The sequence below is a fragment of the Anneissia japonica genome, unplaced genomic scaffold (assembly GCF_011630105.1).
Source record: "Anneissia japonica isolate Jap-2015-1 unplaced genomic scaffold, ASM1163010v1 scaffold1208_len1460985_cov181, whole genome shotgun sequence".
Taxonomy (NCBI): Eukaryota; Metazoa; Echinodermata; class Crinoidea; order Comatulida; family Comatulidae; genus Anneissia; species Anneissia japonica.
Window position 1 is genome coordinate 1301130 of NW_022688484.1, and position 26417 is coordinate 1327546.

General features: G+C 32.2%; 1 long non-coding RNA gene across 1 annotated transcript in view; it reads left to right on the forward strand.

Annotated features, from left to right (window-relative positions):
- Positions 1-26417, forward strand: part of LOC117122340 — a 33154-nt gene that overhangs the window by 6394 nt on the left and 343 nt on the right. The gene's annotated exons all lie outside the window — the stretch shown is intronic.

Sequence of the window (26417 nt, forward strand, 5' to 3'; positions counted from 1 at the left end):
TAAACCCAAGGTTAACTGGTCTCATGTTATTTATGATTATGTTATCTTGTCCTCAGATCCATGCTGTTTTTCATTTCATAGTAGTTGTATTTTACCTTACCACCGTCACTATACATTGTGTATTGTTTGTGTACAAATAATGTATGAAGACGGCAATAATTCACTTGATATTATAATTTGCAATAATAGCATTTACAGCCATATGTTAGAAGAGGATGACGCATAACTGCCGTATTGATTAACCAATATACAGACTTATTTATTATCATTTATTAATTATTTGTTGGTAATGATATTAATTTGTTGATACTTATTTAAATAATTATTTCTTCCATTATTTATAATATACTATATTAGAAATTGTTTTTAAAATTTTAGTAATTAAATATTGTAGGTGGCATAAACTAATATTAGTTAAAAAATAAAATGGTGCACAAACAGTATTGATTCAATGGCTTATCTGAATATTTTTGGACTGTGAATCATAACGTATATTATTTTATAATCAGTGGACTATGGTCTGAATAATTAGTTAAAATGAAAATCGCATATTACCATTAACAAAACAAGTTGTGTCAAAATTGTGCATGAAGAAGTATGTGTACATTTCTAAAGCCAGCTGTCCAGACTATGAAATTTGATTTGCCAAAAACATGTGACCTGCCTAAGTATGGTAATGATGACATCACATCACATCAAATCATAACCATATATGGTCACATCATGACTATATATGAGCATATAACAGTTTTTTTTGTCAAAGAAAATGTGAGAGTGTGAACAAAGCTTTAGACTAATACCCTATTCAGACTAGCATCGCATTGCGACCAGTTAGCAATTGTGACACCCAATTGCAAAGTAAAATTGTGTGTGAAAGCTCACCAATAGCAGTCGATAGGTAATCAATATCGCAAATGTTACCCCATTGTGATTGGGTGCTTCAAACTTTATTACTCCGATTACCACGGAATCTGATCGCAACGAATCACAACGAATTCCATACGAACTGTTTGGCTGAGGTCAGTTAACGTAGTCTAGCCACCGGTGGCCTAGGCCCTATAATATAAAGTTTTTTTTGTGGTGGTCTGAATGTACTCATTGATTGTGGATCGGGAGTAATCAGTTTTGGATTACCACCGATTACATCACAAGCATTCTGAATAAGGTGTAAAACACATTAACAATACACTTGGACACACAGTATTTTAGAAAAACAAGTCAGCACCTATAGAGCTCCCTCCTATGGCTTGTATTTCTAACATTAAAAGATTGAAATGATATCCTCGTTATTAATTGTCTCCGACAACGAAATATAGATTACAGTAGGTAGATAATATATTGAATGTCCTTGATACCGGCATTCAGCAATACCCTCACCAGCAGACAACCACCTTAACCCAGTATTATATCCCAAGTGTCAAATTACACTAATCATATTCGTTGTCATCACTCAATTTCTTTAGAATAGGTTTGACCCTGTTGTCAGTTGCTTCATTGATTTTATCGTATTTATTTAGTGTCATCGATGAGAGACTGAATACACTATACTCTGCAAGCTCTCTGGGCCTCCAGCAGTGTGGACGCGGATCTTAGGCTTAGGGCTACAGGCCCGAAATTAGTTTCAGGTCAGATTGGGATGATATAGGCATTTGTCATCGATTAGTGACGCAAGTTTGGTGGCAATAATGTACAAGTTTTTGGATTAAGTGTTCTTATCACTTCACAATGTTTTTGTAAACTGCAGTGCTGAAAAGGCCAGTGTAATAATTTCTTTTCTTGTATTTCTCTCCCATGAGCTTCATTCCTTCATGCTCCTGTAGTACTGTAAGTGTTGCATTGCAGGAAGCGTTGGAGTCCAAAGAATTGATTGGAAAAAAAAACCTTCGCTACATATCATAACGTGACTAATTCCCTTATGAAATATTACATGTACAAATATGGTTGTATACATATTAAATATTTGTGCCATTGTACAGGGAGATTTTTACATGTATGTGTCTTCATGAAAAAAAGGTGGCTCTGCATACTGCACAATCTTTTGTCCAACATCACTGGGGCTATTCATTCATAGTTCATGTGATCTAAAATGTCAATATAAAATAAATGTTACAGGACCAAAAGATTATTTACTTACAGTAATTTTCTCGTACCTATGATGTTCATGACTCCATGTTTCTCTCCATCCATGCCAGTGTAGTGTTGTTTTATTTTTGCTTTGTTTTTTGTTTTTTTTAAATTGTTTTTTTGTTTGTTATTTAAACATTAAAATAAATATTAAGAATGTTAAATTAAAATAATACTCAGATTATTCATATTGTATATAATTTTTAAATTGTCACCTCGGTGTAGGATATTTGACCTAGTAATAGTATGCTAAGCATGTGGAATATTAATTTTAGTAATTTTACTTTCGATTAGGCTGAAGTTTTACAACCACTGAGGTGTGTTAGTTTGACTTTACTTGAAATGAAAGTACATTTTAAAGTTGCTGAATGTAAATATAATACATTTGAAATAGTATCCTCTCCTGTCCTATTGGTACTATTAAAGTAAAATTAACTTGCCAGCCTGCAGTGATGTATTATAGTACACACAGTACTTTAATGTATGCAAATCTGTTTGATCGTTTCTCAAATGTTAGCAGTCAATATTTTGTTTCATAGTCTATTATTGAAAGTCCATTTATAATGGTTGCTTTTTCTTACAATGTGTGAAGTAGTATGGTTTATCATTATGCTATTAACTTGAAATCAACACTTTCCATGGCAAATTAGAATTACAACATACAGTTTAGATATTTTTTTTTTTAAAGGTGTTTCATTTTTTTTTTTTTTCATTTAGCTGTGACCCTTGCATTTATAAGTGAAGTTTGTCACTGCATGATATTTCAATGTTTTATGTTTTTGAGTACGATTAAAGTGGTTTTTATCAAGAACATCTAAATGGAGGGGGAAAATATTAAATAAAATTTTATTGAAAAAGTGTAAAATAGAAGATGCCATTTTGCTTTCAGAGATGCTATCACATGATCATAAAGAAGTATAGAATGAGGATAAATAAATAATAATAATTATTATTACTATTGAATTTATATACAAAATATAGATTTTTTTAATTTTAAAGGATTTTAAATTGACGCATGTGAAAAAAATATAATTTTTTTTTGTGTCAGATGGTGCACATTTTTATTCATAAATATTACCATTATTGGCCAGGCAGCATGTTTCGAAAACAGTGTATAAAAAAAGTCTTGCAATAAAACAAGTAAAAAATACAATCATGTGAAGGTAGGGTCATATTTAGACAGCGGACACGTCTGTTTACATTATACATATATGTCTCTATCACAAAATGGATTGTTAAGTGTGTGATCAACTGGTTTGTTTTTATGGAGTAGTTATAAAGCTTTCACAATGGAATTTTGTTGTTTATTTTCTTGTTAAAATATGTTAGGAATTAGTAAGGTTCTTTTATATGATTAAAATTATACTGAAAGATCTCTAAAATAAGGTTCTGACCTATGTAAACAGGTTTTACTTTTAGAAGAAAACATCTTGTAACATACTCATGCCTTAGTTTTTCTGTATTTATTTACATACCACCCTCATAAGCTGGAAACCCAGGTGGTTACTGCATCCTAGTGGTTAACTGAAGGATCAAACTCCCAATTACTTGATGAAACTTTTACTGTTCTGGGATCCTACATGACCACAAGTCCACATGCAGCGTAAACAACTATTGTATTGAAATTTACACAGAAGGCAATTTGCATAGAGTAGGGTTGTAAAGTATATTTATCCCCTTTCTCTCTGATAATAAAATTTATTTTCATAGGTGATTCACTACATATATTTATCCTATCCATGTGCCATGGAGTGGCTTTACTAATGTGCAAAAGTAAAAATAAAATGATTTTGGTAATTTGTTAATTAAATAACCATTATTGAAATTAAAAAAAATCATTGAATAGTTAATTTCTATTTAATTCATGAGATATTCATTGACATATTCTTGGCTTTGATGTGAAGTGACAGAACATTAATGATAAGATTCAGGAAATTGGTTAGGTCGTCCATAGGTGATCTAATAGTTACTGAAGCCATCGGAAATAATTCACATGTAAACATTCTTCTTATAGCTGTAGCATACGGTAGACTGCCAAGAGTGCTGTAACGCAGGTCATAAAATATTTAAAAATAATAAATAATATTAAAATAAAATAAACAAGCTGCCTTGTACTCCTAAACCAGGAATGAGCAAAAAAACTAGACCACACCTTCAGTTACATGTGGAAAACATCTTTCAATTACATCTTCCCATTTTCCCAATTCGCCTAGTGAAAAACAGGCTTCAAGTAGGGCCTACTGACGCCTATAACTCGTTGCTGTATATAGGATACTAGCCTATATAGATCCCTGTTGTGGGCTTTTTGTTAAAGATTCCATCAAAAAAGCAATTTTGACAAGCACAAAACATGCCTTCCAGCTGTTAAGATTAGGTAGAGATTTTCCAGTGTGTTCACCGATCCATTATACAGTATTCTCATATAGATGTCTCCACAAGCATCACCATAAATGGGCATTAAACAATATCCTAATGGAATCATTCATAATTGTCATATGTACAATATAAGCATCATCCCCTGTATATGGGCATTTACTACCTTATTTGGAAAATAGACATGTTCATTACGATGAATCATTTGGATTAGATTTTGATTGCATATTGGATGAATTAGTTTTTCAGCTGTAGACGAATTTGGAATATCAGCATAGAATTTTTTGTATATTCAATGTTTTTGTATAGTATATGAGACTTAACAATGTTAGAAATATAGTGTACAGGAAATCTGGCAGGAGATGTTTAAGTGTGCCACTGCTAAGATCTCTAGTTTGATATTGTTTTAGTTGGAATGAAAAAAAAATATACTGAGTATTTATTATTGCTTTTGTATTCAAGATGTTTTATTTTTTTCAATATGTTTTCATGCTATATATTTACCATGTTTTTTTTTTTTAAATTATTAATTTAGTTTAATAAGTCATTATTTAAAATTAATGCTAGGATATTTTTAGCTCACATAGAGAGTATCTTTAATAGGTGTTAAAATCCATGCGGGATGTATGCAGTTGCTGACATTTCGATCGACATACAGAACTCTACCATACTTTTAACCATGCGCATCAAGAGCATTATCTCTGATCAAATGAATATAATTTTATTGTTGTAATTAATGAGGTTTCCAAAGTTATTATGTTTGTGAAACTTAATTGTGTTTTTATGAGAATAAAATATAATTTCCTTGTTTTATTTTATCTATAATCAACTGTCCTCATTTGGGTACTACATTAACTATGAACCTGCCTTCTGGAATACCACCATTCTATTAACAATTTATGATACACTGTTATCACACTTAGTTCGGTTAAAATTAGTACTTCAAAGGGGTTGTGCAACTCCATGTGATACTTCTTTTCCATGCCCAATTAATCGTTAATTGGTGCCGCATGGAAATACACAATATTGCGCATATTTCACGCTTCAGTGATTCCTCAGTCTGACTTGCTTCATTGCGTGACTGTTGATAATAACCCATCCTTTATGATAAGGCATTATTGATTAAGTGGTATGTCTGTCTGCATTGTCTATTTATGCTAATTAGTATTAATTAAAAATTCATAACTTTAAAACCTAGTATTATATCAACAATAAGATTGTATAAATTAAATGCAACTTTTGCAAATGCTTCAAGTTCAACAACTGTCTATAAGTGGTCGTGATCACTGCAAGACTGGTGCTATACTGTATCTGCTTTTATTTTCAACTGGTGTTTGCTTACAAGTACTGTTTGTCTACTGTTGGGATCATCACAAGCTTGGCCCCCCTCCTCCCCCCTCCCTCTTGTTGTTAGAGGCTAATGTAAAATATGTTGTAGAATTAAATATAGCATGCCTGACCTTTTTGTCTAGTTTATTTGGATTTTAGTTGAATTTAACAGAGGGGCATCTCAGAATGATTTTTTTTTTCTTAATAACCTGTAGGCCTATTTGTTAAAAGATATGTGATTTAGGATGCTCTTTTCTTACAAAATAGAAAAAAAAATTCTACTGTTTTTAGTCCCTTAAGGGAAAAATACACCTTTTAAATAATAATATACAGTAGTTAGTGCCTGATGTCAGGTCTTTCAACCCTGTTTTCTTTTGTCCAATCACAACACATAGGCCAACAATACATATTTATCAAGTTCCCCAAGAGATTGTAAGAAATCAAAGAGCAATTAAAATTATAACAGGTCTTTTTCTTTCAAGAACTATATGTTAAAACAGTTGGTAAACCAAAACGAAGCTATTGTTCTGCAGTTTTATTGTGTTTTTTTTTTTTTCTTTTTCTTTTTTTTTTCTTTTTGCTTAAATTAGAAGATAAAAGAAATAAAGTATTGTTAGAGTTGAAATAGGTACAGGTAGAATTTCACACCTGAGGTGGAAAGTTTGATCTTTTGACACCTGCCTATGACAAGTTCAGTTGAATTATGGAGGTATAAAATGAATCATCATCTTGCCAGTTTCATTACATACTGTAGGTATTTATAATTATATTTATCTTCAAGTCTGTAAAATTATAGCTTGATAGATGTTTAACTCGGCAACAAAATACAATCCAATATTTTTTGGTTTGATTCAGTTATTCCTCTCATGGTATTTGAAAAAATTCTTTTATAATATTGTATTGTGAATAATAACTGTATTAATGACACAGGGGGAAGAACTTTTACATAGGCCTACTGTAGATGTAATATAATTATACAGATTTAATATGATATCCAATAATGGTATGATTCGTGCTCGGATATCTGCGTAACGAAATACTGTAACACTTAGTATTTGTTAACAAATAAAAGACAACAGTGGTAAAAACGAGGGAGAGTCCCCTCCCCCCACCCGTTTGCTCTGTAACTTCCATACTAGGTGAAAGGCACAGCATACAATATGTGGGAAACCATTGAAAAACATTATGGGTCTCACTATTTTGCAAGAAAAGAAGGTCTACATACCAGTAGTTATTTGGAAGATGGTTCCAATAGCTGCCAGAAATTTCAAGTGAAGAAAAAATTTCATAAGGTATCTTAATTCTTTCTTTTAAGCAGTTCAAAATATTTAAAACACCAAAAAGACCTCTGTTATATTATAATGATAAATTTGAAGTAATGAATTTTTTTTTTAAATCTTAAAAATTTGTTTTTAATTTAATAAGCTTCAAGTAATGTAACCAATATTTTCAATGTTTGTCAAATAATTTTCTTTTTAATGAACATGTAATGTTAATATTGATGATGGTGTAGTAAATATGTCATCACTTGCCACATTGCAGTCGATGGAGCGTTAATCCTTTGATTCAGTGCGCTTGTTGTAATGTCACAGGCAAATGTTGATGATGCAACGAGTACCATGCTTCTATGAATTTCACAAAGTACCATTTGAGTACGCCATGCTATTAAGTGATAACTTCCTTTCGGTTCGTGTGGCCGAAGTGAAAAAAAAAAATTGTGTTGACTTCTTGTTTATACATGTGGAAGTCACACATTACAGTACCTTTGTGTTATAAAAAAGTAAATGAAATTTATTGTCATGGAATCTAATATTATAATAATAATAATAATAATAATAATAATAATATAATGTAAAATTACTGTATACTGTAATATAGGCCTATTGTTATTGCTCATTAATTATAATTTTATTAAAGTCATAATATACTGTTGCATCTGTTTTAATATGATACATGTCTCCCTCTAATTACGGACCACTTTTTGGGACCGAGGTTTCCATGGTTTTTAGTAGCTTTGGTCTCTAAAAAGACCTTTGTTAATTTGGGACCACAGGAAAGTGGTCTTTAATTGGAGGTGGTCTTTAATTAGAGGGGTCTTTAATTGGAGGGAGACCTGTAGTTCTTTATATTGTCATAAAAATCATCTGGATCCAAATGAATCTCAAGTATTTTTTTTTCTTTTTGGAGGAGGTGGGGGAAGGGTGGTGGGGAGAGAGGATTTGTCCATTGAAGGTAGCTCGCGTTCAAACGGATGTGTCATTTTCACATTTCTTTTAACTTATAAACTTAAAAAAACCTATTTTACTGTATATGTTGACCTCTGGGTTTGATGTTGCCTAAACTGTGAGTACAACTCATCTGAAGTCCTGTTCCTAAAGTAGACTGTGGGACAGGCACTGCCTGAATTGTGTTGTAAAAAGCAAGGATGTCGTCTCTTAAGTTCAATTTTAATGTACGGTACTTGAGTCGAATCAAACTTACAGATCTAATTGTAGTATGCACTTATTGTTTTGGGGCACTAAAGTGGTAGATCATTGTTTTCAAGTACTTAGAAAGGAACTTGTCCTTAAAATTTAAAATGTAAAACCTAAATATGTCACAAGTATAAATTAAGGCTAAAAATTTTAAATTTTGTACCAGCCATTTTACACTTTTACTGTTTACAAAATACCTTTTAATTTTCAAGTCCTATATCCCCCTCCCCCAAAATATTTAACATGGATCTTAATTGTGTAGCCTAGTATCTGTTGTGTTCTAAGGAAACTTTAGTTTAATTAATTAATTTAATTAATTCAAGGATTTTATTCAACAACAGAATAAGTTTACATTGTACAGTAGCCAAAAGGCTAAATTGAAAAAAATTTCACAAACAAACAATTGCACATTATAAAGCGAGAAAAAGAAACACCAAAAACTAGCCAATAAAGTATTAAAAAGACACCTAAAACTATTGAATTATAAAACATAGTTTAGTGTATTAGTTTTGACTAAAAAGATAGTCCGCTAGTATCTAGTAGTACTACGGTATCAGTGTTCTCCCCAGATGCTTGGGACTTTCCCCATGATGCTTGATAGTTGGCCATGATGCTTGGAACATCTTCCATGATGCTTTTATCAGGTAACAGTTAAATTATTTAACTGTTCCCTGCTTCTATATAGTCTTAAAATGCAATTTAGGACATTTCAATGCCTCCTAATTATTAAAAATACCTTGTGTCAGACCCAACTATGGTGGATTTAACACTTACCATGACGCTTGCCCATGATGCTAGGGAGAACACTGGGTATAATTAATATACTGTCAAACCCTAAAGAGGGTTTTACTGTAATTTTACAGTAGAAAATACACAAACAACTTGAAATCTTGATTTTCTACAGTGCTTGCTAAACAAAATACACACATTGACCTTTTTAACTAAATAGGCTCTGTCCAGATTGTCATATTTTCTATGACAAAAAAACTGTTGTATGTACATATAGTAATAATGTGCCTATAAATGGTCATGATGTGATGTCATCATGGCCATGTTTAGGCATATCACATGCTTTTGTCAAATAAAATTTGATAGTCTAAACAGGGCTTTACATTAACTCAGGCATATCACTTCAAATTCTTGACAGTCTTCGCCTAATCTTTTTGGCTCCCTCTGTAGCTGCCCATTTCAATGTCCTGCAGTTTAATTTGTTGTTTGATTTGATGTTATAGCCCTAGCTTCGATGATTGATGTTGCTTGGTTTTGAAGACAGTCTCCTCTATCATGTTTTATTATCTTTCTCGATCTTACCCATCAGATCCGGTGAGCTTCAAACCATGCAGAACCTCCATGCCTAATGGAAATGCATACCTTAGAGGCATGGCAAAATGTTTAATAATTTTATTAAAATATATTACTGTATGAAGTTCAGAATGAAAATGTAAACAGCTTTCAATAAATCAGGATCATTGGTGACCTCCCAGGCATGATCATCAGTTTATTTGATATACGTGCCATAAAATATACAAAAAAATAACAATTTGAGTAAGTATAATTTTAATTTTAAAAATAAATGTTAGGGTAGAGTTTCGTTCAGTCGGCTAAACCGGTGGTAGCCACTGCGTGTGCACTGTACTGTGGAGATCGTCTACTGTAGTTCCCCCGGTTCAGTTCCCATCGCTGCTCTCCATTTGTTTCAGCTGGAGGGCTGAAATGCGAGATATGATAGTCACCAGGACACCGGATGAGACGTTTAAACCGTTGGTTCTGTGCTCATTATGGCCTGTGTGCATGTTAAATACCACAGTACATTATTCGGAAAAGAGTAGGGGATTGTCTCCTGTTATACTGCCCAATCACCATCAGAAGGACCCCACTGGAAAAAAGTCTTCTTCTAGACTTTCGTGGGCTATCCTTGGTGTTTACACCGAATAAATCCATCCATCCAAATAAGTACACGATCTATATCATATCACGTAGTACAGTAGGTCTATAGGCGTCGCCTTAGAATGTCATGAGTGAGCATACCAACTTGGCTTGTTGGTAGACAGACCAAACCATTCTCAGCAAACTATTTTTATATTTCCCAATGGAAGGATTACTTCATGCTGGATTAAGTTTCATTGTACTGATGTGTGATTGGGTTATTTATTGGCCAGCTGAGGGAGTATACCATGTCTTTAGTACATTCCCTCATTTCCATGCACCAGTTTATATTTTATACTTTTTAATTTATTTATGTGTAAGAAAAAACAGGGAAGATAAAAAAAGTATGATTCAGTTGTTGCTACTAAAGAAGAAATTTGTATCTTGTTTCTTGTCTACAGTAATACACAATAAAAATTATTTTTTAAAGTTTATTTTTTAAAATGTAGGCCCCATTTGATACACTAAAGTTTAAAAAAATTGGAGGTAGATTAGTGGTTCAAGTACTTCCTTTTTATCTCCTGGTCCTAAGTTAAATCCTGTAAAATATCAAGAGAAATTCTCATAAATAAATATCGTTCCATTCTGTGTACTTTCTATTTGATATGAAACTTACTCCTTATCAAAAGATCAAGACACTTAATAACGTATATATCAATTGTAAACAAGAAAAATTATAAATTTAGTAGAAATATCATTAAAAGACCTCAAAAGCACCTATAAAGCAAGATTTTCTATGGGAGGACACAAGACCCCTTTCTTTACTTCTTTCTCTGGCTGTCATTACAAGATATTAAACTGAACCCTCTCTCAGTTTTCCATGAAGTAAAAACCGGCCTGAGTAAAATTAAATATTGGGAAAATTTCTACAAATGTTAGTGACTAAATATAGTGACTACCGTATATTACAATAGTTTTATTTATTTGTTTGTTGTGGTTGTGTGAGTCATTTTTATAAATGCCACTTTTCTTCCTGGAAAGTGTACTTTTTGCTCTATGAAACTGGAAATATAACTTGAAATTTGATTTTCTCTTAGAAATAAGAAAATTGATTAATGCAATTGAAACACAAATCTTTGAGGTAAATTGTTATCATGAACATGTACACTGTTGAAAATTCTGTTGTAGCCCATGTCAGTTTATTTAACGGACACCAATTGGGATTTGACTTTACTGCAGGGGTTTTACTTTACTTGCAATTCAGGTCTGCACGCAACCCATGAGATTTCAAGGCATATTGAATTTTATCCAATTTGGCAGGTAAATGTGCAAATTTCAAACTTGAATATCCTCCCTTGGGACTACTACAACAGGTTGTTGCAGGCATTATTGTCATAATAAAGTTGAAAAGATTATCGACTTTTCAAGGGTTTTTTTTTTCACTACCGTACATAAATCTTTATTTTCTAGTCACTGATTACACATTCAGATTACAACATTACCTCATGACATACATTTAAAATAAGATTGCATGTTTTAACTTTTTAGTTTCAATGCTTTTCTAAATCATCTATGAAAAGGCGTTAGGTAATTAACCCTTACACTCTGTCCACTTTATCAAATATTCTTTGAAAAAAAACTGTTGTACGCCATATATAGTCATGAGGTGCTTATATATGGTCATCATTACCATATTTAGGTATGTCACTTGTTTTTATAAATAAAATTTGATAGTTTGGAAAGGACTTTATTAACTAATAATATTAAATTTGACACTCATCTATTTGCTCACGTACACTTTTTTTCATAAGAACCAGTAAAATTTTGCACAGGCTCAGTGTTCTTATTTTTTGGCTCATTTCAGACTCAAAATGTTCTTATTTTACACACTTTTTCAAACATAGGAAAGTATTATTGTACGGCAGTGTACACTGTACTGGAATGTAGGTAAAAGTGGCCCCAGAAAAAGGGCCCTGGTAAAAATGGCCCCAAATGACCAGTACTGTAGGTACACCTACTGTACGGTATTACATAGTCACACCTACTGCAGATTAGGTACAGATGTAATTTTTTGGTTTTTCTAGTTTTTTAAATAAAAATCTCATTTGACATTTTACCTCAGCCTCAATTTGTTCTTATTTTGTTCTTAATTTTTAAGCAATTTCAGCCTTAGTGTTCTTATAAAAAAAAAATTTAACTGGGAAGAGTTAGGTTTTTAGTGAACTTGCCTTCAAATCATAGGTTCTTCAGTTCACATTATGAACAAGTATGTCTTTATGATTAAAAATAGGCTCCCAGCAGGAACGTGCGTCTACTGCCTGATAGGGTTTTTTTGGCTAATTTTAACTCACAAGTTGGCGGCAGTAGGCCTATTATAATTACACATTATTTTGGTTCTTTATAGGACAGGCTTTGCATGGCATCACATTCCTACTGAGCCAGCTGTATGTGACTCTTCAGCCTCACAAAAAAGCAAGACACTTAATTTCTATCTTTAGCATATGATGCATTGACAAGCATCCCATCATTCCTCCAACTGATTTACCGTCCCAGGTCACAAAATTGTACGCAATGTCATGTACTTAAGTAACTCCTGGAGAATTACCAACATGCACTGTTTGTATAGGACTATTTAGCGCAGTCAAGTTAACTACGGTAATCTTCCTGGACACAATTGACTTGGTTTAAAACTAACCGTCGACTTTCACTGTTTACTCCAGTTACCTGTCCAAAAAACTTCTTGGGCTGTTCGTACTGGATTTATGGTAAACTAACCAGTGTCGATTTAGTTTTACTGAAATATAAAGTCCTATGTGTTTGGGGCTTTACAAGTATAGAGATGATAGGAAGGTGTCTACTTGCCCACAAGCGTCCAATAGACACAAAATATAACATCACGCTATCACTTCTGGTTTCTTTAATTTCAAAGGTTACTAGAAAGATTTTGAATATACTTACTAATACATTTTCAGCCATTATCTATCCATTGCAGGATGAAGGCCTCAGCATGTGTTCTCCAGTCATGTCTGTTTTGTGCCCTTTGGTAACAGTTCACTTTTCCATAGTAATTCTATGAATATATGGAGATATAATAAAGTAATAATATAAAGAGTATGACCAAGGCCCTCAAGAAAGGAAGACAAAACCGCCAAAGTAATGATTTGAAACTACCAGTGACTACCAAACGCTTAATTGGATAGCCATCTACTTTCTCCTTTGTAAATCTTTTAGAAATGCTTTGCTTTGTTTGTTTTCCATACCTCATCCTGTTGTCCAACTTGTTATCTTTTTAATCCCCGAAAGCTATTTCTTACCTGGTTGCTATGCCAACATATATTCTTAAAATCCTCTAAAACTGAGCCAGTTATTAAAGCATTAACTTGTGATAGAAGAGATTTATAGATAAACATATTAAGCCATAAATTCCTATGCGAAATTGCAATGCACAATTCTATAATAAGGGAGTTTCCAATAAAGGTTGAAACGTTGAATCATGGCCTCCCTCTTTATTCGGAGTAACGTTCATTTTATGTTATTTGAACATAATCAGTGCATCTGTTGGTTTTTGGAAAGCGCTCCACACCACTGAGCCCAATGTCCATACTGCGACGACTAATTACCAAAAATGCTACCGTAAACTCAAGAAGACTCAATTTGACTTGAAATTCCTCCACCAATGTCGGGATAACAATGTATATCCCAAATACATTCATTGGAAAAACTTGAATTCAACCCGGAAGAATCTTCGCAACAAATTCCACCATACTCTTTTGAGTGACAAAATTTGATGTAAACATGCCACAATTAAGGAAATCACAGAAAACCTTTCTAAAGCCGAAGGAAGTCTTGGTTTATGGATTTCCTAGCAATTTATAAAGAAAGTATATCTTTCAAGATACATAATTAATTTAGTCACACCTGATACAAACCCCATCATTTAAAAAAAACAAAAAAAAAAACATTCTCTTTTTTTAACAAGTTAATAAATAAATAAATTTTAAATCTTTTAAAATTCCAATGTTACAAGTCATTTTTAGTTTTATTTTTAACTAGAGTAAAATTTTATTTACATTCATCTTTTCAACATTCTATGTATTGCAAATAAACATTTTGTAGCGAAGTTTGTGGCGTTTTTTTTATTTTGTATTTTCGCTGTACCATGTTAAACAAACAAAGTTAATGATAATGTTGAAGACTGTCTTGAAGCATGGTAGAAGTAATCTTCTTAGATCAGATAGTGAATTTGAAACAGATGGGACTATTTTGAAAAGATGCCGAAAAAGGCCAAGTAATCCAGGTTTTTGAACGTCATTTGTTGAACCAGTTTCCTGCGCAATGTGCATGTTTACAAAATAAGGACACACACTATAGCCAAGTATGGATGACAAGCTAATTATAGAAGTTCCGTAAAGATTAGGGTCGTATTTATGATCATAGTTTGGATGGCTGAAAAACTTATACCAACTACTGAGCTTTGTACTACTTGTAGTTTGATTCACCCAAAATTATATTTTCCATGGCCTACCCTAAATTATTATTTTTTTTTAATTTGTATAATTTAATCAGTATAAAACAAACTTACCTTTACAATGTATCATTTCATGTATTCATTTGTTTGGTTTATAAAAAAATCTGTGAATTTGTAAAAATTTAAGACAAATAAAATGCATGTTCCTAAGATATAACAATGTTTAGGTTCGTAAAGATAATTTTATTGAGTCAATGGCATAATGTAGCTTCCTATTTCCATTAAAATTAAGCAGGTATTACCGTAAAATTTACGTCTTCCTTCACATATTTCAGGGCGCACATGTGTGTTGTGATGCATCCAAATGAAACAGTGTTTCATCCTAGGGCAATGTGTATAATGATAGTTAATTAATATCTGTATTCTTGTATTAATAATTAAACTAAAAATCATGAAAGATTCATAACGATATCCTTTTTACAATTAATTTAGAGTTATGAGATCGCTAATGAATCAAATACAGATCACCTGGGCATCAAGAGTAATGGTTGCGGTAGTTAATATTTACAATGATAACAAACGCTGTGCTAAACATAGTGAGCTGTTGCTATGTCTAAGTGCTCTACCTGATGTAGATATATCATTTGTTTACAATATTTTTCAACAAACATTCGTCAACCTCATTGATGATATTGCATTTTCCTGTCAGTAGAAGAAACGGTTCTTCGACTTTTAATGATATGGATGATGCCTGGGCTGTTTTAAACCAGTTGTTGACAAGTTGTTTTCTTACTAAATTACTACAAAAAGAGGTGAGGTAAACCAAACTGTAAACATAACCCTAAACACTGTAAATACAATAAGCAAAGCAACAACTTGATATATTAATTACAAAATAATCAAATAAAATTACTTGTAATTGATCATGATTGATCATAAGAGAAGATTTTTGCATTATTAACAAATTGTGAATATGCCCTAATAATAAAAGTTTCTTCAATTCATTTTAAAATTAGCCAAACTCCAAAGACCATTTTAATAGATTTTATGACAACTGTCAAGTTTATTATAATTTTTTCTTTGGTTATTTCAAAGAATAATGATTCAACAGAATGTAGTATTGATTTTATGACAACCATCAATTTTATCATAATCTTTTTTTTTTTTGGTTATTTCAATGAATAATGACTCAATAGAATCTAATAGCGCAAAACTATATTTCACATCAGGCTTGAAGAAGCATTTTAATTCGCTAGGTGCTTTTGAATCAATATCATGTATTGTAGCTGATGCCATGAGATAATTCATCACCTCTGAGCCTTTAATCTATTGTATTATCAGGGATGTATAAAACAATGTCTACAATGTGGGTGGTAGACACTTTAAGGGTGGGTGATAACATTGGTAAACTCTAATTAGAGTGGATTAATTTAAGGAAATTAGCTTTAGACGACTGGGTCCCTGCCCATCATAACTACACACCTACATAGAAATTTTTCAAATATTTCTGTTGAGGATTGATTTACTGTAACCATGGAGGTATAAAAGTATTTTTTCTATTTTATACCTCCATGATTTAACCATACATTGTCCAGTTTGTGGTGTACTGATGATACTGCACATAAATAAATAGGCCTACCTGTATTTTGTTTATTCACCTATGACATAATTATTTATTTTCACCTGTTATTAGTATTCAGGGTTTACTCAAAATAGGGAGTATTTACAGAGGGTTACCTTTTCAGGAATTGGGGTTGTAGTATGGTATTTTAGTAAAAACAGTATTTTAGTACCGTAATTACAGAGATTTTTTTTTTTGTCTATTGTCAAAAACTGAACCTTATCCACACATCCGCCTTAAAAATTATTTTACAATAATTAATGATGAATAAAAAGTGATAGCCGCATTAGTCTGTTATAGAACAATATAAAATAAATGACAGCAGCCCTTTTGAGACTAACAATATAGAATTTATTCTCTAGCTTTCGTCCACACAGTGGACTTCATCAGGACTGTATAAATGGGATAAGAAACATCCCATTTTTACAGTCTCCTTTGTGGACGAAAGCTAGAGAATAAATTCTATATTGTTAGTCTCAAAAGTGCTGCTGTCATTTATTTTATATTGACAATAATTGTAATGTGAATTTTTATAGCACATTGTAGAATATGCCGTCGTTATTAAGGGTATTAACCCAGAAATGTTGATAATATTAAGGATCAAGTGTAAATGTCTTTTGTTTTAGGATACAGTGCATGAGATTCTTTTAATTCAAACTACTGTGCAAATATTATGGTACAATACATGCCATGTTTACCTAATGGAATTTGATATTGATAATGGTGAATGAAAGGTGATGAAAAATATAAGATAGTGGTGAGTAACATGGTGATGACACGGAAGGTGATGATAGGAAAATGTTAGTCAATAATTCTTGAGATCAGGTAGGTAGTTCGATGTTCTGTTTGGTATGTAGTTCTGGGAAATATGCAATGTTCCTATCATGTGATGCAAACCTAAGACTTTGATTACCATTTGCCTTGTCCATTGAGCCTATACTAACTATTCTCTCTCAGATATTATTAGGATAAGTATCTAGCTAGCTGTATCCTCTTTGACTACTGTATGCCCCTTACTGAAGAGGTCACCCTAACATCACCATCAAAACATTCATAAATCAGAGACAAGACATGGCCCTGCTATTGTCTATACAGGTGCAAAAAAGGGGAACACTAGAAAAAACACACTCTTCAAGTTCCTCACCATTGTGTGAATGAACATATTGGATTTAAATTTTTTTTACGTAAGTGACAAGTTCATCATTAACATGAAGATAACACCCTATTATTTAGTATTCTCTTTCCCCCTAAACACATGAATGTTTTAATGATGATGATGAAAATATAGCTCATTGATGATGACATCAGTAGAATTCTTCCTACTAAATTCTGGGGTTCCTGATAGCCAAGATAAGAATGATAGTCATAAAATGTTCCATTAACCTCTTGAAATGAATTATCATCATCACAATAATTGGCCTAAGTGGCCATGGTGAGTTTTCAAGTTGGAATGTAAACTCGCTCTTGAGGTCTCATAGAGGGCATGCTCTCTGCTGCTGACAACAGGTGGGTTGTCAGTGTTCTTATCCTGACCTGCGGTTACATTAGCTTATCTATTGGTATAGGCCACAATCAACCAATCACAGAATAGACAAATTTTGAGGGATTAATTTTTTTAGTATGCGAGCCACCCTAAATGTATGATACCAGTTCATGAGAAATTCCATCAAAATTCACACATAAGATAAATTTGGAATTGCCTGTATAAACAAATTGAATAAGGTAAAGATGTGTGGTGTTTTTTTTTTATAGGAAATATTTTTTGTTACCGTTAATTCTGTTTGCTGACAGCCTGTTCTTGCTGGTTTATCTAATACAAACGTTAAAAGTATATATTTTCATATTTTACAATTTATGAGGCTTTATAGAAAGACTGTACTTCCATGGTAAAGAATCTTTCCGAAACCATTGTTGAATCCATTATGTGTCAGAGGAAAAAAAATGTATTAAGTATTGCAGTAAACATAAAATGAAAATATAGTCAAGTCTTAGACATAAAAATGTAGCAGCAATATAATTTCATTGTACTACGGTATGTTCTGATACAACTTCTCAAAGACCATATAACTAAGAATGTAGGTTAGAGTCATAGACATATTATATAAGGCAATATAATTTAATTCACATTATTTCTGACGCCTTTGTCCTTCCGCAGCAAAGAAAGGACACAGGTGCGGTATGTGAGAAATATTATTGTTAATTTAATTATATTGCTTCTTTCTAAGGTTAGATACATATATTTGATATATGCTGGCGCCCTGGTCGTAAATTCAAAGAGAATGCATATTACATATTATGCAATCTCCTACATAACCTAAGGCCCTATGGAGTATTTGTGCTTGAGACTTTAGCCTAGACCATCTCAGCAGTAGAAAATAAAATCTTGTCCTACCTATTTTTTATGGATGAAGGAAAATAAAAGTGTAATAAATTAAAGAAATAAAATAAATGCCTTTCATGAGACAGGCATTGGATTAATCACACAATTCTAATGTTGAAATTCAGAAAGCAGTGTATAGAAAACATTTCATGTCTAGTTTGGAATTAACAATAATTTATTTTTAATATTAGATTTATTTGATGTTTTGAAAATTTTGTACATTCAACAGCAAGAATGTTCTTGCCAATTAGAGGATGAAACTGTACAATGAGGAATATGCTTGGAGGGTTATTTTTAGGCAAGGAAAAAAAAATCAAAGTTTATTCCAGTGATAATGTGAAAGGTACTGTATTCATTGATCAATCTGGTTTTTTTTGCAAAGGTTATTTACGATAGCAATTAAACGTATCGGCATAACTACCCAATTATAACCAATGTAATTGAAAAATTATTAAAATGATACAATTTTGATATTTATATGAAAATTTGAATAATCTTGAAGCTCTACAATTATTAGATAATAAGCAGCAAAATTAAATTTCCTGAATCGTCAACATATGCCCCTAGATAATTGTATTCATTGTAAAAGTATTAATTTCTATGTAAACATTTATGTTATGCTATGAGGCAGTAACCTTGCACCAACCATTGTCAGGTGTAGAACAAGTCAGTCAGTAAGGCTCCTAATTTCTCTACGTTAATCAACACTGAACAGCTAGTTTCTCACCAGCCTGCAAGTTGAATATTTTTTGCACCAGTGAACATCTGTGATTTGAATGCCTTTCATATTGTAGATTGACAGTAAGCTTATTGCTACTCACGATTGATAGATGTTTTCTTTGGAAAACTCAAACAAATTTACTCTCCTCACCAAATTAGCGTGTACAATATCTAAGGGCCGAGTCAAGTCACCGTGTTCTTCGCTCCTGGCTCCGAAAACAACAATTCCTGACTCATTGACCTCTGTGCATTATTTTTCTTCTCCTGGCTTGTTGATTTGGAACAACAGGTAGTAGAATGGTTACCAGACCCAAGGGGGGGAAATGCTTCCTGTTTATGAATGGGTGCCTTCCAGTGGTAATCTTACTGTATAGCTAATTGCTGAGGACAAACCAAAAGTCAGAAGTTTGGTATGAATTACGTCTTAAACTAAATGGTGTAAACATAACCAACTAATCAAGCATAAAGTTCAAGTTTAAAAATGGGTGTAATGGTTAAAAAAAAGTACAAATATTGCAGGAAATAGCCATATTATTGACAGTTACGCGGGAGTAATGATAGTGCAGGTTGAGTAGAATAAGGTAGATGATCACTAAGTACAGTATTACCATACTTATATCTGTAAGTATTAAAGTAAAGGAATTTATTGCAATGTAAAGTTTTGTTTTCTAATTAACAATGTCAAAGACATATAAGACATTCATTATTACTTTAGGGCAAGTCATATTGACTACCTCAACTAAAGATTGTTAACATTATTATCATCATGATCATTATTATTATCAACATCATTAACATCATCCTCATCATTATTTATATTATTATTATATTGTAGATCAATTTATAGTATGCTTTGTCAATTTTATGATTGTACATTTACTTTCATTGAATATGTATCCTGAATAAATATATATTAAAAAAAAAAAAAAAATCAGTATCATCAGCATCATTATCAATATCAGCATCATCTTCATCAACAACATCTTACGATAGCTACCAAGATTTAGTTCACTGCCATACTACGCCAGAAATCTGTACATCATTAGGGTTTTATAGACCTGTCCTCAATTTCCTGTTGTGTATCTCCACGAAACACATCTACGTAGTTCAACAGTTTTCCTCCTCTGTTATGAGACAAAAGCCTCCAATTTAATATATAAGATATTATAACATGGTATGTAACACAAAACACTGGCCACTACTTCTTTGACTACTACTGGAGGTACAGTACTCGCTAGTGAGTGGTGACAATGTAAGTGAAGTGCCATGAATGCTGTTTTGAGGCAGATTGGTGAGCCCTGTAAAAACACAAATAACAACAAACATATCTACCATAAGAGCTAATAAGCGAGGCAAATTGAATACCGTATACAGTTTGCTTTTACAGTTTCGTCCAGACTATAAAATTTCATTTGACAAGATGACATCACATCTTGACCATGTATAGGCACATCATGAATGTGGCCATACAAACTTGTCGCCTTTGACCATGAATTTATAGACATATTATTAAAGCTTGAAATTTCTATTTAAGTTCTGCATTTTCACAAATGTTGACAAAATTAAATGTAATATGAGAGTGCGTTTTCAAAGATTTTAAAATGTCAAGAGTCTTGAGCATTAAATTTATTTCTTTGGTTAAGTTGCCATGGAAACCTAGTAAAGCATTATTCTGATTTAATGACAGTATTCGTTGACATTACACAATTTGTTCTTTCATTAATTTGCCGTTAGGCGAGACTTTTTTTATTCCTTCTTTTGCGTACTTATTTTTTTAAGGATTATCGGAGGAGGTTGGAATAAAAAGAAAAATAAAATATCATTTTCTTATTTAGCAGATAGTTTTTCCAAAATCATGCAGATGGAGGTAAAAATAAAATTTTATTGGTGAATGTAAAATAGGATGGTTAAATGCTTCAAATTTGTATAATTAGGAAGAAATATACATATCTTATCTTTGGAGATTTCAAGGCAGCAGAGGACTTAATAAAAATAAAGAAAAACTTATATTTTTTTTCTGAAATTTCCACATTTTCATGGTGGCGGATGCACTAATTGTTCAAAAATAAAAATTTTATTTTTATTTGAAATCATCAATATTTTCAGGCCGCGGATTTGCTAAATAAGGTATAAAAATTCTCGCCTAACCTTGAGAAAATAAAAGTTCATGTTGGTTTTAATGATAGTTGAAGAATGTACCTTTTTTTTCGCAAAATTGTTTAATTTCCTCCTTTAGTTGATCCTCCCATGTGGTGTTTTGCATGCCGAGTTGTATATTATTTGATATCAGGTGTCATAGGGGTAGGGTCCACTATTTTGAAATCTATTTTTGATAAAAATGGAATAATTCATTGGAAAGTTGAAATTCTCAGTTCTAAAATCAAGTTTAACAATAGAATGAATACAAGTGACTTGAGTCGAGAAAGACAAAAATCCAAATATAGAGTTCAAAATAGACAGTTCCAGATAGAGAAATGAAATTGTAAAATTTGCTAACATGACTTGTCATATCTCCACAGACCAGGTGGTTCTTGCTTTAATGATGATGATGATGATGTTAATGATAGCAGGCTCATGAAGAGATTGTTTATAATCAGGATTTTTAAAAATCCCAGTGGTTTTTAATATGATTAAAATAATATTTTGTTGTTCTTTAATTCTCATCAATGGGTAACACTAACAAGACAGAGGCAGCTATGATCTAATCTAAGATTCAGTTCACACACAAACAAAAATTTGCCAAATGTATGTTAAGTAGGCAGTAATGGGCAAGAATTTTCCAGACATATGATAAAGCACATTATGGCCATGTAAAATAAAACAATTGTTTAGCATCCTTATGTTATCAATTTTCATAGTAGGGAGGGAGTTTTGTTTTTTTTTTTTTTTTTGCATCGAACATGAAAAAAGAGTTTCGCAAGGAAAAACAGCAAAAAAAGAAGAATAAAACAACAGAGACCAAAATTACATACAAGCATCTACAGCAAGCAGAAACTTTACCTATCAATAACAGCGTCATAATGCAATTATCTCTATGTATTATCATGCACAATTCACTCCTCAACACAACAGGCATCATGGATACCATATGTGGCTACAGTATAGGCCTATAGAACAACAGTAGAGCATAGAACTGCAAGTGGACTGGATAGTGTGCGGACGGGTGGTAAACAAACCTATATTAAATTGAGTTTGTGAGCGTATTGTCAAAAAAAAAAAAATTTTAAAAAATCGGGTCGGTGGCCTTTATGATGGTAGGGAGGGGATGCTAACCAATTATTTTATTTTACATGGCTTAACGTTGTCATGGTAATGTATCACAGGATGTGATGGATTTGATGAAGTTGGAAGAAATAAATATGAGAGGCATCAATATGTGACTTTGAGCTGAGCGTTTGGCTTATTGTTATGGTTCCTGCATTTTGCACGCCAGGGCTCAGTATTGAGTATTGAATTCGGGTTTTTTATAATAACAAAAAACGTTCAGCTCGTCGAATGACCCTCTCAAAAGAGTTAGGCGAGTTAAGGACCATGTTTGTATCAGTTTGTATTCGTTTGATGTTTGTTTAAAGGGGAGACTAATTATTAGCCGCTGGTCAAACAACTATGTGGCTATCTTGCCTTCCCAGGTTGTGCACCAAACTTTTATAAGATAAAATAAATACTACTCATTTCTTCCCCTTTACTTTGGTGGCTCATTATTATGTATTTTAAAATTTTCTATTGGAGTCTTTTTTTAATGTGAGTTTTGACCTGTTTCATTGTTAGGAGGGCCTCTCAATAGTAATTAGGTTTACTTCTACCTAATCCTCAACCTTGTTTTGTCTTTTTGTATATTGCCTGGAAACAATATATATAAATTTAAACTGGTTAATACAATTTTTTTTAAATGCCCATCTGACACAGAACGGCTCAGACATTTTCCATGCAACTCTGTCAATGCTTAGGTAAATTCTTTCCAAATTGTATACTTTAGTACCCATTCCATATCTCCTTGTTTAACTTATGTCATTGATTACGTGACAGCAAGTTTGATCTGTCTTTACCAGCTCGTTGTTGCATCTCACTTAGTAGGCAAACCAAACAAGCAAATTCTCAGAAAAAAAACATTTATCATTTTACTGTCTGTTGGATGAAAAGAATTAAACACAAAGATATTGAAATACTTACTATAAATGTAATAAAGATGTTGTACGTCTTTTTCTGGTTTCTATTTAATTATACATTTTAAGTGAGGTTTTTGTGGAAATTTCTTTTTGACATATGTTTATTTTGATTTCCAGGCAGATGAATTATTTGGGCTAAGTTTATAAATTTACAGATGTTTATAAATTTCTCAATCAGCATTGTGTCTGTGCAGAGCATATGTTTTTTTTTACGGTGAAATAAATTTTCTTAAGAGAGATCAATGCATTTTTTAACTAGTTCATGTCAAACGAAAATCGCATTCCCAACCCTGAAGCTAGAAGTTTGTCCATGTGTGAGTCTCTACAGACCTTGTTCTAATTGGACCAACTGTTAGCAAATAATATGTTATTCTATCAGCTCTGTGCATTTGAGTAGAACAATTTATAATAAATAAAAAAAAAAAGAATTTCCCTTTGGCAAAATCAATTCTTTTGTAATTGTTGTGTAGACTCATTAAAACGTAGTTTGATATGTTGGAGGATTTCATACTGTACAACTAATCTACTTCCGAATTCTTTTCTTGATTTAAAAAGGCAACTCTGATTTGACCACAAAGGAAGTAATTAGGAGCATCATGGAGGTATCCATGGGAGCAGAGAGCATGTAATTTAGATTTGAACCTTACTTTGATACTGATCTCTACAGACACGTAGGCCTGGTTTCTGGCTAGGGGAAAATGTCATTCTATTTTTTTTGGAAATTTTCATCTTAATTGTTGGCCATGCCATGGTTTTTGGGGCCATTTCATCCCTTTTGTCTTGAACAGTCCATTTTAGCGTTCAGTCCGCATATACGGTAATCATTTGAGGGCATTTCACATTTCAGGAATATACTATATTTTGGTATGTTTTCCTCCATAGAAAATCCAATAAATGAACTGTAATTAGAAAATTACATTTCATGTATTCATTCATTTTATTTATTTATTTGACCAAAAACAGAATACATAATCAAATAACGATGGTCAGGGGCAGCTTAAGTAAAAATTCACTATAACTCTAAATAGTCAGCTGCCCCTCCTACATTGCTTATAATGCCTGATGGCGAAAGAGGGAGAACAGTGGGAAACAGTGATCTAGAATTTAAAACATTCATTCAGTCAATCAATCAATGTATTCATTACATCCATAAGCAGAGAATAAAACATACTGTACATATCAAAAACAGTCCAGTGGATCAGACGAGACCTTCTTGATGATCTCGAATAAAAATAAAATTGTGTTTTTGGCCAATTAGTTCTGCCGCCACCGCGAAAAATGGAAATTTCTGAAAAAAATATACGGTTTTCGTTATTTTTATTACTCCCGCTGATGCCATGAAATCTAAAAAAATAAGATATGTAATTATTTCTTCTTTATTATATAAATTAAAATTATAACCATCATATTACTACAATGTTTACATTCAACAACAAAATTCTTATTTTTATTTTCTCCTCCATCTGGATGTTTTTGGCAAAACCATTTGTTTAATAAGAAAATAAAATTTTATTTTTATTATTTATCCGTTCTCCTCTAAAGATCTTTGAAAAAAATAATGAGTTCTCGAAAAAATGTATAAAAAAATGTCTTGCCTAATTTGCAAAGTTGTGTATCTGCTGGCTAGATTATACTGTACAAGTTTGGTTTTTTTTTACTTTTGTTGCTTATTGGACTGATATGTATGATATCTTTACTAGAGGAACCAATTGTGGTTTAATGCACTTTTGATTGGCTTAGAATAATTTCCTGAATTCTCTGGTAGTCATTGCAATCAGCTGTCGTTAAAGATGATTTGATGATCATATTAATTGCAGATGATTTACTCTACTGCTGCAACTTGTTCCTATTTATGCTCTGTATTTGCAGTCTTTGTAATTCTAGAGGTGAAATAGTGCAGTATAGTAGTAACCTATAAAAGCTTTTTTTTTTCTTTTTCGCAAGTCTATGCACTGAGGGTGCATTCAAGCACAACATTACATTATAATTTTTCCAGATAATTGCATTGGTTCCCCAACATTCAGGTAAATTTAGGTTTGAAAGACTAGAAGTAACAAATAAAGTCAGTAAGTAGTAATTATTCTTTAATGTAGGGTCAGCAATGTAAATAGAAAATCATCACATTAACTCATTCTTGATACTAAACAGACTAAAAATGTTCAAATTCACTCTTCGTTGAATGCACTCTATTCATTGTTTTATTTAATAAACAATTAATTTGTATTACACAATACAACAAAACAACCTTTTTGGAATTATTTTTTTTATTCTTAACATCTTCTGTTGCGAATCAACAGACGTTTACTATATAATTTTAAAACAAAATTTATTGACTATTGCATAGTGGATACATAGTGAGCCAGACAAAAGTTGGTAACTTTTTTTATTTTTTTAATTGGACAGCATACTCTATTCCTACTCAAATCTCAAATTCAAATGGAGCAAGATAGCACTGTAAAACCTCGAATTGAAGCCCTGTGCTTCTTCTTTTCTTAGCAAACTTTTGGTGGGCTTCTTTTCGAGATGGGCTTCTTTTCAAGATGGGCTTCTTTTCGAGACTTTTTGCAAAGTAAAGAGGGGGCTTCTTTTCAAAATAAATACTGCAAATTCTGTAAATTTGTATTATAAAACAATATATAAGGCAACTGTAACATCAATCTGTATCATGGAGTGTATTTAACTTGCGTTAAATCACCTAAACTACTGTATAAACCAGGCTTGTATTTAATTTAATTTATTTTGTTTTCTGAAATTCATGTACAGCGTATGTGACTGTAATATCTCGAAAAGAAGCCCATGGGCTTCTTTTTGAGATGGACTTCTTTTCAAGGCTAATTTTGCAAACTAAAAAGGGGGTCTTTAATCCTAGACAGGCTTCATCTCGAGATTAAGCTCA